Source organism: Anas platyrhynchos, chromosome 2, assembly GCF_047663525.1.
Source record: "Anas platyrhynchos isolate ZD024472 breed Pekin duck chromosome 2, IASCAAS_PekinDuck_T2T, whole genome shotgun sequence".
NCBI classification, from domain to species: domain Eukaryota; kingdom Metazoa; phylum Chordata; class Aves; order Anseriformes; family Anatidae; genus Anas; species Anas platyrhynchos.
The window spans coordinates 72,525,295-72,539,029 of NC_092588.1; the positions used below are offsets into that span (position 1 = coordinate 72,525,295).

The 13,735-nt window shown below is 41.4% G+C and overlaps 1 protein-coding gene across 7 annotated transcripts in view; it reads left to right on the forward strand.

Moving 5' to 3' along the window:
* GRB10 (growth factor receptor bound protein 10) overlaps positions 1-13,735 on the forward strand; it is a 148,475-nt gene that overhangs the window by 17,058 nt on the left and 117,682 nt on the right. For 2 of the 7 annotated variants that reach the window (XM_072034919.1, XM_072034920.1), the window contains one exon: positions 3,178-3,227. The exons of 4 other annotated variants lie outside the window; for them this stretch is intronic. The gene's annotated coding sequence lies outside the window, so the exon portion shown is untranslated. Of the gene's footprint in view, positions 1-3,177; positions 3,228-7,032; positions 7,113-13,735 lie in introns of all 7 variants that reach the window. One more of the 7 variants, XM_072034922.1, reaches the window with a different exon arrangement.

Below are 13,735 nucleotides of genomic sequence, written 5' to 3' on the forward strand. Positions count from 1 at the left end.
CTAAGCTTATTAAAAAAAAAAAAATGTTCAGGGCAGTGGAGGCAAAGTGGTGTTTCAGTTCTGCGTCCTGCAGAATAGAGACTCGAGAGTAAAATTCCCATTGCTGTTCTCTCTGTGGGGCGTTGGCCGCACGCCTCTTTGTTGTCAAGTTCTGGTTTGTTTGTAGTGTTGGGACATAGCTGGGTCCTTGTGTCAAGGGGCAAGTACATCAGTTAGACTTTTTAAAAAAAAAAAAAAAAAAAGATATTTTAACACATGCAGTTCACAGTGGGTTGGCTTTCTTTGAAGGTATTTCAGCTTGGAAAGTTACAGCTGGCATGCACCTTGTTGGCATTCTCATTCTTGGATAATGTCCTTGTAAGAAAGAGATGCAACACATTGGTTTTAAGCTTATTTCTTGCACGGCACAGTCCTAGATCTGGAGAGGAGATTTTAGGGAGGTCAACTTGTCAATGAAAAGCTGAAGTATAGCTGTGGTGTTTTTTTTTTGTTTTTTGTTTTTTTTTTTTTGCATGGTTTGGTGACAGTGATAGGGAAACTCCATATACTCTCCAGACAGTCTGTCTGTTGACTCATTGGTTTTTTCCTTTTAGCAATTTTGATTTGGTGTTTTTCTTTCCTCTTTCCTCAATACCCTCACACCACACCCTCACTGCCACTCCACCCAGTGATGTTTTCCTAAATCTTCTTTGTTGCTTTTTCTGTTTTCTGTTTCTTGTTCTGAAAGCTGTGGACATGGAGAACTCCTTACTATTTCTTTGCAGCAGGCGTTTATATGTTTGAAGAATATCATCTTGACCCTCACTTTCTCTTTGGCTAAACTCCAGAACTCTGGTTCATTCTTTTTTTTTTTTTTTTTTTTTTCTCCCAGATGTCATGTTTTTCTAATTCTGTGATGTTCCTATTGCTTTTGCTTGGAGTCTTTCCAGTTGATCTTTTTTTGAAATTTGCTGAAAACTGGATACAGCATCATGCTGGAAGCTTTATCAGCTATGAGTAGAACAGAACTGTTACTTCATGCCTCTCACATATGTTCCTCTATACATTCCGGTATGATATTTGCCTTTTTCTCAACAGAGAATTTTCCAGTTTGTAAAACTTACTTTGAATTCAGTCTTCCAGCAAGCTGGCAGTTTCTTCTAAATTAGCAGCTTCCCTGAGTTTAATGAGTGTCATTTTCTCCTTCGTTATCTACAGTGTTAGTATTAGAATAGTGTGGGAGCAGGGCAGGTCTCTGCAGAGGTTATTCGGTATGTCGGACTATTTTCTGAGTCTTGCCATGTGAGCGAGTAAGTACGTACAGTTGCCAATCCCTTTCCAATCTGCCCGTAAGATGGTTGTTTTTGTTGTTTACTATGTGACAGTTTTCCCAACTTTTCATAACGATGTGGATTGCATCTTTTGACTTTTTTTTTTTTTTTGGCGAATTTCAGGTTTCTGTGTCTGGTTTCTGTGTTCCTGCAATACTGTTCTGCCATAGTTGGAAGTTGAGTTGGTTTGACCTGGCTTTCCCATAAACAATCAAGTTTTTTTTTTGTTGATTCTGATCTCTTATTTGCTTCTTACTGTGCTAACAGTTGGTTTTAACAGCAATCCTAGTGCAAATAAGCAATAGTTATCATTCTTCAGGTTCTTCTTTCCACTCCTTTCCCCTCCCACTTCTTCAAGATACGGTAGTTTGACCTTTTCCAGCCTCTGTTACCTCATCAATCCTCTATGGACTCTGAAAAATAGTTGCTAATGGTTTAAAGCTTAAAGAGAAACCCAAACTGATAAACATCTTCATGACTGAATTTAATCAAAAACAGCTAATTTGAGAGAATGTTTTTATCTACGTAGTACTGGATCTGTTTTATTCTTTTCCTTGGTAACATCACCAGTATTAGCGCTTTTGTTTGTTTGTCTTGGCCTTCTTGTTTGTAGCTTTCTTGAGAAAGTGGTGAGCGGTCTAACCTCCTTGATCATTATTTTATTGCTGTAGGATTATAGAATGGGTCTTTTTTAATTTATTTAGCTTTTTAATGTCTCTTGCTTCATCTTCACTAATTTTGGCCTTCACTCATTTTGGTATTGCAATAACTGTCTTCAGGTTACTGCTCTTCTCAGTGCTGCACTGTAGCGCAGCTGAAGGGAGTTGGTATGACCTGTGTAGCTGGTGGGGGAGAAGATGTACATTTTGGTCATGTACAGGCAACAATAAAACTTAGACGTCTGGGATCTGAGGATTAACTGGAAGCCAATTAAAAACTGGAGATAAGGGAGCAAGCAATCGATGGCAGAAAGCTGTCTTAAAATACAAAGGCGAGTTCCTTCATCCAGAATCAGCCCATTGAAAAGGTTAATGGGTGAATGCCTAAAGGTTGAATCTTCACATTAGCTGGTTTTTGTCAAATTTGGGTTTGAGAACATCATTTAGTTGGTGCCTCTGATCAGCTCAGCCATAATTCAGAAGCTGTATAAGGTTTTATATGTGGTGCTTCTGCTGCTGTCTGAGACTAGAATTCTTTAAAACGGAAAGTACTTAAATATACCGATGAACCCAAAATGACTAGATAATCATATGATTAACTAGAGGTTTGGTCATGTGTCATAACCAGATCTAGAAACATGTTGGATAAGGGGATGCTTATGGAGTGGAGACAGTGAACAATAATAAAACTGTTCATAAAATAAGAAGCCTTCTGAAAAGGAACGTACAGTTTCAAGAACAGATGGTCTAGTGGTAATAGACACTAACAAATTTTTGTTGGCTGGCAGTCTCCGTTCAGGTTAGGATCTTCTCTTGAAAGCTCTTCCAGGGAGTTGACTTCCTTTCTCCAAAATGCATGATAAAAGGGCAGACTAAATTCCTCATGGAAACCTCCTCTTCCTTGTCTAACAAAAATGAGTTTACAGTGGTAAGAGGCAGTAAGCTCACGAGGCAGGTAGATTCATTGGAACAGCCTGAGGCTATTCCAGATCTTATTCTGCTCTTCATGCCTCAGAATTATGTTGCAGGACAGTTGTCACCCCTCTGATGGGAAGTGGGACGACTGACTTGGAAAGACAAGCAAGTCTTGCTTTGATCTTCTCTTGCTTCTTCTGCAGGAGCATATTGTTTGTTAGACACAGCTTACATAATCCTCCTTCTGTGTGTGTGTAAACATGTTTAACACAGGCCTTTTGTTTCTTTTATAGTTGAAACTTACCAATACTATATGTGCTGCATGGAAGGGAACAGAAGAGGGGTGAGTTGCAGCATACATTTATGGTTTCTCCTCTCTTCCAGTGCCTCAGAACCTGTGCAGACTTGTAATAAGCAGAACAGAAATGAAATACTCCCATTTTCACCTTCTATCTATACCTTATCCTGCTGAGAGCAAATTGATTAATTTATTAAAAAAAAAAAAAAAAGTCAATGTTATCAAGCCCTCCACCGCCACCATCCCGCCCTGTGCTCTTTTCTAGCTGTGTTGATTCCTCTGTCACACAGTAGCTGGTAGAGAGGCTTTAAATGCAGCATTAGCGAATAAGCCTGTGCCATTTTTGGCCTGCTGTTAGCATTTAAAGTCTTTAAAGTCGCCCACTAAAGACAACGAAGAAGAACAAAAGTTGGCCTAGATATGTGGCATGTGTGTTCTTGTTTAATATCGGAATTTCTGGTATGGCCAGGGACACATGCCAGCTTTTGCAGTACAGGCCACGGTTCAGATACTTAAGTACTATACTAAAAATAACAGGACTATTTTAGACTGGGACCCAATTAGGGAGAGAATAACTTGTTGCTCTGCAATCAGTAATCTAAAGTAGTAGGCAGAGTGCAACGTGCAAGTAAACCCTACTGTTTTGCTTGCAAAGTTGCCAGTTTTCACACTGCTTCCTCCATGTGTTCCTCAGATGCTTTTCCAGAGGTTAAAAAAAAGATAATCCTTCTCTTCAGGGATACTTTGTGTACTTTTTCTTCAGATTTTGATAATGCACTGTTTAATAGCGTTATGGCTCCTAACCCTGCAGCAGCCACTTGGGAAATTCCTAGAAGGCAGGGTGTGGGAGGCAAGAGTGGCAGTGCCGTGCCCTCCCCAGCACTGCTAGCAAGCCTTGCCCTCCCCTGCAGAAGGGCAACAGGAGGAAGTTCTGAGGATGAGATGGGGAGCAGAGGGACCCGTCTGGAGAAGGAACACGGATGGGATGAGGAGCAGAGGGACTCATCTTCTTCCTCTGCTTTGCCTACGAGGGACAGAGGAGAAGGGAGCATGGTTCCTAAGACGTGCTGCTGCTGCTTGCTTTCCCCCATCAAGAAGTACAGTGAAAAATAAGTAACTTGAACATTTAAGCATCTGAAACTACATTATTTTACACTTCAGTAGTTTCTCCAAGATGGCTTTGCTTTTGGTGATGATGCTTACTGCCACCTTCTCTTAGATCAGGCTTCAGTGAGACAACTTAGAGGAATCTGACTTCATTTGTGCATGGGGCGGTGGGGAGGGAACATGCGCACTCCAGAGCCTGAATCCTCTGGTGCTGAACTGCTTTGAAGCCATCAGTTGCAGTCGGTCCCAGTTCTCAGCTCCTTGTCAAAACAGGGCTGTGGATGAGGTAGCACTTGATGTACCCTTATGCAAATGCCATGTTGGATAGAATTGTGATGATGCTTGAGATGAAAGCTGAACGCACCTAGAACGTCTATTTTTGTAGATATCTTTCTAGCAAGCTATTTTGGGAACATGAAAAAGCCAGAATCTTTTTGGTGTTGTGACTCTCGTGCTATTTTGGAAGTCATTTTTTGTTTTATTCAAAAGAAAAAGCTGATAAAAGAAGAGTTTGAGGCCTTATTCAACTGCCAACTCTTAACTAACTGCTTTCAGTGCAGTGTTGGACTTGTGTTGTGATTTCAGGAGGACTTCACCTGGCTTGTGCAGGATGTTTCATGTTCTTTCAAACCCTAGATTTGCTTATGTCCTGGCCTGAAATGTAAAGGAAGAGTCTCTCTAGATGCCCGGTATGAAAATGGCACCTTTCGTAATCAATGCTGAAACACGGCACATCCCAGGTGCAGTAAATTCCCACAGAAATTGTGGGGGAGACTCCCCAGTGAAGAAGTTAGTGTTTTGCATTGTATAGAGCTAGCTTCTAGGCATGTGCTTGTCAACTCACGAGCTATATGTATTCTACCTTCTGCATACTGCAGCAGTCTGCAGGACTTGCTGTTAAAAGTAAATGCTATATGGAGGATGCCTAGCAACTGCAGTTTTTAAGCCTGTGCCAAATTGTTAAAGGTGCAAATCCCTTAAATAAAGGTGCAAATCTGGTGTGGTATCTTCTGGAGGACGCAGTGTGATGGTGCTGAGGCTGCACTTCTTGACCTCTGTGATGTGGTGGTGGTCCCTCCAGCTCTCTGTCATGATTGTGGTGAGGTTCATGTCTAGCTCCTGCAATTCATAGCTAGGAATACTAAGTTAAAAAAAAAAGCTGACAGCATTAATTGAATCACCAGTAAGTCCATGTGGAGGTACTCTGCTGTCTGAGGGGCAAGTAGCTCTCTGTCCTGTGGTCTGTGATGGGGGGATGTGACCTCAAGCACGGGGGTGCTGGGAGTAGCGATGTCCTGAGATGGAGAGCTCTTAGCTCAGAAACCTGCCTTCTGCTGGTGCCTGTGCTAGGGGCCTGCTTGGTGACCTCAAATCTTTTCTGTCTGCCTCGGTTTCTCCATTTGAAAACGGAGCCCTGTAACAATTCCTTTGGGAGAGCTCTCCAAGAAGGGAAGTAACCTGTGTAGGAGTGGGCATAGTTTTGGCTGTTTATCTCGATGGACGAAGCTGTAGAGCACCAAACCACAGGTTAACCAAGAACAATTTTGTGTGTCCTTGGGCCGTCGGTAGCAGCTGCTTAGGTGGAAAGCCTGAGATGAGTTTTTCCCAGCTTTCAGGTCCTCTTGCTTCATAGTAATCCATGACAAGGTTCCCTGGACTGTGCATCTACATTAGTGTAGTCACTATCCCTTGACGAGCTTTCTGTAGTGCTTAGCCTAAATTATTTTAACACATGGGTATGATCGTCCCATCAAAATGATTTTTCACAAGTCATGTTTCTTATCTATTTCTTCACCACTTTAGATCTCTTACTTACCTCTGACTTTTGAGAGGGAATAGTCAATTCTCTGGGCACTATGCCCGTGCCATTTATAACTGACGAGATGATGTCTGTTCTCTTCTCCCTTAGTTGTCTTTTTCTCCAAGCTGAAAGATCCATGTGTTGATTTCTGCTTTAGGAATTCCTCTCCCTTGTACTTTTTCTAATTCTATTTTACTCTGTTAGTGTCATAACAGCCCACAGTTTTCAAGAAGTGGGTGTGCCCTGGGTTTAATGGCTTGTCATGATTCTGCTTTGCTTGCAGCAATTCCTTAATTCTTAATGCTGTATTTCCATGTGAGTTAGTCTGCCTTCTTTTGAACATCAAGTTGATGCTTTCAAACAAAACTTAAGACTCCTGATAGTTATTGCAGTGATAATCAAGGACAAGGTTATTTTTCTTTTTATACATTGGCTTGAATTTATTAAAATTAAATCAGAGTTGTGCTTTTAGATGCCTGTTTGCTCAGGATTATGAGTTTGTTCCACTGTGCTTTGCATGAAGTTCAAGCTCTGGTGTCTGAATATTTCATGTTGCCAACAACTTCGTATCACCTTTCTGTTTGTCATCTTTTAAATTGTATATCCATTGAAAAGAATGGCAATGGGGATAACTCTTGAGATGACTCCTGTGGGGAAAAAAGACTCAACGTGTTTTCCCATCTCTTATTTCTTATCCTTCAGCAGGTAGTTAAGGTGGGGAACCATTCCTGCAAACTAGAGCAGCTCAGGTTCTTTTGAGAGTCCTTGGTTCAGAAATCTGTCTGTCTTTGTCCTGTATCAGAAAACTTGGGTAGGTTTGAATCATAATTTCTGCAAAAGCTGTGCTGACTCTTCCTCATACTATCACATTTATCCATGTCAATTTTATCATGTTTTAACTAGCTCATTTGATAGAGAAGTCATTTCCTGATTCTTTTCCAGTTCCCTGGATTTATTTTGAAGTCTGTTCTGAAAACTGATCTGAACATACCATCTTCCATGCTGTGTCCAAATCAATTGAGGTATGACAGGGTTTAAATTGCAGTTAATAGCTTGGCAATTTGATGTTTTCCTTCAGAGAAGTTGGCTGAATTCTTTCCATTCTAGTAACTTACTCCTGTCTTTTAACACTTTCCCTAAAATGTCTTCTATCATCTGTTTATGGTGCCTGGTGAGCTTTTGGAGGTTGATTTACCAATTATTATTATTATTTTTTAATATTTTCTTTATTTAATGAGCAAACATAATAAAACAAAAATGGTCCTTAGGAGATGTAGGTTCCTTATCTTTTCTTACTGTCAAGGAGCCTTTATGACGCTTGCAGGTAAGGTGAGTTTTGAAGTGAGAGGGAGAAAACGTTTGATTTACTGTGTTTTGCATTAAAACAGATAGCGGATTCCACTCCAGTCTGGTCTTATATCCAAGTCCACTCTGGACGTTTGTCTGAAGCTAAACATAAACATGAAACTGATCTTCCCTATCCTGACTTTTGGGGCTTATGTCTTAGGTTAGGAGGAGTGCCTTTTGCAGCATCAGTACATCCTGTGTTTCATGTCTGAACTTCGGTGTCCCGCTTCAGTGTTGCCTCTTCTCAGGTTACTGGGACACCGAGTTAACGTCTTCAAGTACACTTGGCAGAACAGAGGCGCAGAGACGTACTTCTTAGTTAGAAAACAGACTCCAAGTTCTGCAATAAAAAGAGGAGAAAAAAAACTTTTACAGATGAGCAAGTCATCTCTGTCAAGCCTCCCACCAGCAAAGGAAGAGACCTGGGATCACTGCTAGAGACGTACGAGAGCTTCCCAAGCCCATGCCGAAATGCTGCTTTCTTGTCCGCTGTGAGAACTTGTTTATGAAACCTAATATTGCCCTGTGAAACACAACACTTTGCTTCTTAATACTACAGCTCAACGGTGCTCAATGAGGTGGACAGGGTGCTTTGTGTATCAGCTGTTCCAGGCGTCTTGAAGTCTAAATGCAGCGCTTCCTTCGCTGACGCTTGGAAGAGTCACCTGTGAACGGGGTGGGGGGGAAGAAACCTTGGTGTCACAGCAGATGCATCCTCCGAAAAATAAATAAAACCGCTGAGTCATTCGTTTGTCCTTTTCCTTCCATCATGCTGGCCAATCCTAATACCCGTCTATTTCACGCAGGAGGGAGAAAGCAGACAATACTGTCTTTTATTACTCATACGCCGCAGGACACTATCTTCTTCAGAAAATACGGGTGGCGTCTGTCTGTCTCCACTCCATGGGAAAGATTAACAACAATTAAGGTCAACAATTAAGGTTGTGAAAACCTTCGAATAACTGCAACATCTGCTCCTATACTAGGAAAAATAAAATAAAGCTGGAGTTGTAATTGCCAGCAGAGGACTTGCTCATATCTGTTTTGTAACTGCGGGCTTGTGAAATTCGTGCTGTTAACTGCTCCCTTGCCAGCCCCGTGGGGGTGACCCGCCACCTTCCCAAGCAGTGCTCGGCCCGAGAGCTGTGTGCTGAAGATGAGCGTGGTGCCAGCAGCAGGACCTGTGTGTCCAGTCAGGGGCATGGCACAAACCCACTGCCATGCATGGGTGGCTTGTGGCACGGCCTTGGTCATAGTGGGCCTTTCACTCAGCGCTAGAGCAGGCCCTGCAGCCTTCTTGGTCCTTTTTGGTGTCAAATAAAGCTGGTTTTCCTCAACTTCTGTTGGCTCTTAACTGGTTTAGCTCTTGTTGTGAGACAGAAGAGGTAATTTGCTATGTCTCGACTGACAATATTATTTCCATGAGCTCCTGGAGTGTGATGGCAGTGGACCACCTGCGTCTGTTCTAGCACTACAAGCAGTCATTGTGGCAGCACTATGAATAACTGCCTTCTCATGTCTGTGGACCCTTTGCTAATGTTTTGTGGGAAAACTTAGAAATTAAAGAGATTCAAATCACAGAGAACGTCCTGAACTTCACTCAGAAACATTCATTCAGATTAAGCCATTTTGGTATAAAGAGAGATCCTCCTGTGATTACTAATAAGTAGGAATCTCATTCTGACTTCATTTCACCTGACCATGCTGGGTGATCTGTTAACTTTGCTGAGTGTTTCCTCTGCCAGACTCGTTGTACCTTTCTTCCAGAGAACGAAGGCTTCAGTGATGCTCAAGTGCAGGGTCAGGAGCCTAGTCCCCCTTGGCATGCACGATCTCTGCTCAGGGAAGGGTTTGTGTTCTCACTTGGCACAAAAGTGAAGCAATTCTGCTCTTTCCAAGGCTTTTTAAAAAACAAACAAACAAAATTTCCCAAGGTATTAAACCTTAACAGGCTTAACCTGCTAGACAGATGTCTGTATCAAAAGACTGTGAGGGATCTATCATCAAAGTCTGATAGAATGCAGTCATGATTTTCTATTTCTCAGACCACGGGAGAAATTCAGGTGTGTGTTTTGTTTTGTTTTTTTTAATCTTGGTTTGCTTTGTATTTCTACTTCTCCATCTGTTGTCAGTGGTTTTCTACTACCCTACACTTCTTTAGCTGCAAGATCTTTTCTGGCCAGTACTGCTGCTTGCAATCATGGGAAAAATGATATCCTTGTTATTCTTGCCGCTAACCTCACCATTCTGAGTAGTCACACTGCAATTTACCAAAATGCTGTATTGGGCAACATGCTGTTACACAGAGGGTTGCACTTCAGCAGGAACCGAGTATGACGGTATGCCTGTAGTTTAGGAGACGACAGCAGGGTGGTTTACAACTGGAAGCTTCTCTGGGAACCACGGCATCTCCTGCACCATGGAAAAAAGCACTTCATCCCCATGGAGTAGCCTTCTCAACTCTGGCTCTTGAGAGGCATCTGCCTTCAATAAACTTCTCCTGCTCTTGTGTTCTGGGGTAGAAAAGTTTTTTTTTTTGGTCAGTTGTTTTTTTGATTGTTTTGTATAATGAAAAGCTTAAGAGAGTTCTCAAGAAAATTCTGTTGCCTTATTTTAGACTTTTGACTTATATGAGTTCATGGACTAGGAGAGACATGTAGGCAAAGGTGTTGTAGAAAATGGATGAATGATGGCTTTGAAGCTATAGCAGAATTGGCCTAAGACCAGCAGAGCCATAAAAAGAGTGCCACATATTGGTAGCAAATTCTGTGATACTGCTGCCCATGTGAAGGGGGAAATCATATTACAAGGTAGGGATCTCTGTGAGATCTGTAAGTATCAGAATTTTTCGTGAAGGGAACTCTTCCGATGAGAGAAAGCAACCTGAAAACCTGTGGTAAAGATTTGTCTAAAGCAGGCAGTTACATGAGAGCATCCATTAAAACTGAGTTTTAATAAAGTAGTACTGGTGATTAGGGAGGCTGAAATGAAAGTAGAGGCTTTTCTGATGCATCTGTCAAATTTGATTGTATTAATGAGTGAATGCCTCTATAGATCAAAATACAAAAGAAGAGAAAAGCAACTTTTTTGAATTGCTTTTTCATCAATTAACAATAGCAATTTGGAAATTTACTATCTGAAGCTCTGGCTTTTTCCAGAGAGCTCATCTTTGCTGCCTCAAACAGTAAAGGACATTCAAGAGAGTACTGAGCTATATATTATGTATATATGAGGTAGAGCATTCACAATGCTGAGTTCTGCCGTGTCAGCTGAGGAGACTCTCTTTTGTATTCCGTATTGCTGCTAAGCTCATCATGTACTTAGAGTTCAAATGTGTGTGTAATACATGTATTTGGGCATCTATATATGTGCGCATACATTGAAATTAAGCCTTAAAAGCTGCTGGGAGAAGCTGAAGCTTTGTCAGGATCAGCTTCTGCAAAAGACCGACTGAGTCAGGATGCTTTGGAATGGGTTTGGCATTACTGTCAGTCTTGTTAAGGTCTTGTTAAGGTGCTGAGAGTTTGGAGTTGCAGTGCTGTGCACCTGGGGAGGGATTCCTCTGGCTGGTTTTGAGTGTACAGGTTGTAGATGTTTATATCTAAGCCAGTTCTTTAATTTCCTTTTGTAGTCAGTGGAGAGAAGTAGGCGCTCCAGATGTGCACATCACAAAATCATTTAGGTTGGAAGGGACCACCTGAGGTCATTGAGAGAGAGCTGGGGTTTGGAGTAAGACCTCTTCTAGATAGCTAGCCTGGAGTAAGATAAATTGTACGTAAACAATGCTCATTTCTCTCTGCTGAATGATGTGACAGCGCAGGGGTTTGTTTCCTTTCTACCCTGTTTCCATAGGGCATATGCCTTTTTTTCTCCTATAGTAGAGTTGTGGTCAGTTCTGGACACAGTACAGCCATAGATTTGTTTCAGTAGACATTGCACAGCTAGTCTATGAAACGAGGTTGTGCGTGGGGATGCTTATGCATTGCCTTCCTGCTCCTTTCTACTGCTGCCAGTATCAGTTGGACAGCCTCGGGAGTGGGAGAATGCAGATGGGACCTGGTGGGTTCCAGGCTTGGGGTAGAAGTGTTTTGTGGGTTAAAATACATTGGTACGTAGGATGAGATGTTACAGAAGGCATTTTGGCTACATCTGGAGCCTACACCCTCTGAGAACAAACGTTCCCCTTCAGCAGCTTTGTAGTCTGAAGGTTAACTAGGGATGTTTCTAGTTTAACCTGTATCTAGTTAACCTTCGGTGCTGGTGACGTTCACTGTTTCATGCCTCTGTTAAATAGTCTTATAAGGCCTGAAACAACAGATTTCCTTTATGGCACCCTGAAAGAACAGGGAAGTAGCTCTTAATGTAGGTGGCTTGGCAAAATATTCTAGTCAAGTCAAGTATTTGGCCTGCTACCCAGCCTTCGATATGTAATCTTTGGGTGCTGCCAAAATACCATTCTAATTAAGTTGACATAGTCTATAAAGCCTGGGTGGTATTACTTCAGTTTTCTTTCCTGTGCTTTCCAACGCTGCATTTTGAAAGGGTTGATGGAAGCTGTGACACTTAGAACCTCACCAGAGCCTTCGTTAAGCTGGGATTTCAGTCACCTTGTGACCTTCAGGATCAAAGGAAGGAATATTCTCTTTCTTCTTCTCTCTGCAGGTGCAGGCTAATAGCAATAAATAAATGTACACAAATGCACATGGAACATGTGATCAGTTGGCCAGACTTCAGCTTTCCATTGCACATTAACACATTAACTCTTCTACAAAATATTAACCTATTCTGTAAGTTTATTTTCTGTTTTGTGTGTGCTTACGTGGAAAAGCTATGCCCTGTTTGTCCCAGGGAGAGATTTTTGCAAGTAGGCCAACATACTTGCTTCTAAAATGTCATTTGAAACTGTTTTTCAAGGGTTGAAAAGCTTAAGGGGGTAAGAAAGACTTCTACATTTATCTCCATTTTATTTATTTATTTTTAAAAGAGAAATTCCCAGTCTGTGTCCAAGAATAGAGTGCCGGTAACTTCTTAGCTGTGTCCTCAAAGGCAGTTACGTGGTACAACCCTGACTGTTTGCTGTGAAGTGCCAGTCACCCGTAGATTCGGAGGTTGCATGTTGCGTAATGCCAGCAAATGCATCCGAGATTACAAAATGGTCTCTCTGCTATAATAAGATTGTTCTGATTTGTTAGTGAGGCAGTGTTAAAATACACATGAGGTAACTATGACATCAGTATCTTAAAACTGCAAGTACTTTTTGCAGCTGAGTATGCTCTGGCACTGCTAGTGCTTCATTGCACTCATTCACTCCAGTGTAGCCTCCCAGTTGTGTACTCCAAGCTGGATTGGCACGATTTCTATGTTCCAATCAGTCCGTGATGTATGTATTGCTTTTGCTTGGGTTATCTTTTGCATTTCTTGCACTTCTTTACTATGCCCTCTTTAATAAGGCTGCATCTGCTGTTTGGGGAGCAGCATTGGATTTGCTGCTTGCTGCAGTTGCCTCCTCGTGCTGTTTGCAATGACAAGATAGGCTGGCTGTCATCTGGCTTGCTTGGGGTTGCTGTAGTCTAGGACTCAGTTATGCCATTGAGTTACTCTTGACTTTAATGAATTATCACTTACCAGCTCTACTGTGGTAACTCCTACCCTGCTATGACTGAGAGATAAAACATGTTTCCTTGTTTATTGCTATTACTTACTATTATTACTTACTCCTTTGCTGCATTTCAGCTGACTTGTGGAGTCTTTATCTTAATTGTTTGAACACTTCAATTCCTTAGAATAAACCATATTTGGGAATATGTCACCCAAAAATCTTTGGAGAGTGAATTAATGTACTGTTGATACTGGGGAATGCATCTCTTCTTACAAGTGTGCAATTTTTTTGCAGACACTAAGCAGAAAGTCTTTCTTTTGAGTGTTCTAACTTTGTGAGCAAGGAGTATACTGAGAATAACCTATGCACTTAAGTGTACCTCTTGTGGTATCTCTGAGATACCATTTTAGTGAGTAGTGTGCTGTTTGAATTGAAATGTCTAAACTTGCCCTCCAGCTTTAGCTGTTTATATGGTGTTAGACAATGTAAATAAACTAGTGCTTATTCACTAACATATATTATAGATAACTGTGAAGGCCTCAGTTAGTTGCTTTGCTTTAAAAACATGAACATTACTGTCTAAATAAAAGCTTTTGATAATTCTAATCAATAACTCTTAAAGAAAATTAAAAAAAATCTGCAAAGAGAAGTAACCCATGAATGTTTACTGATGGTTGGTAATAAGCCCTGTAAATTATC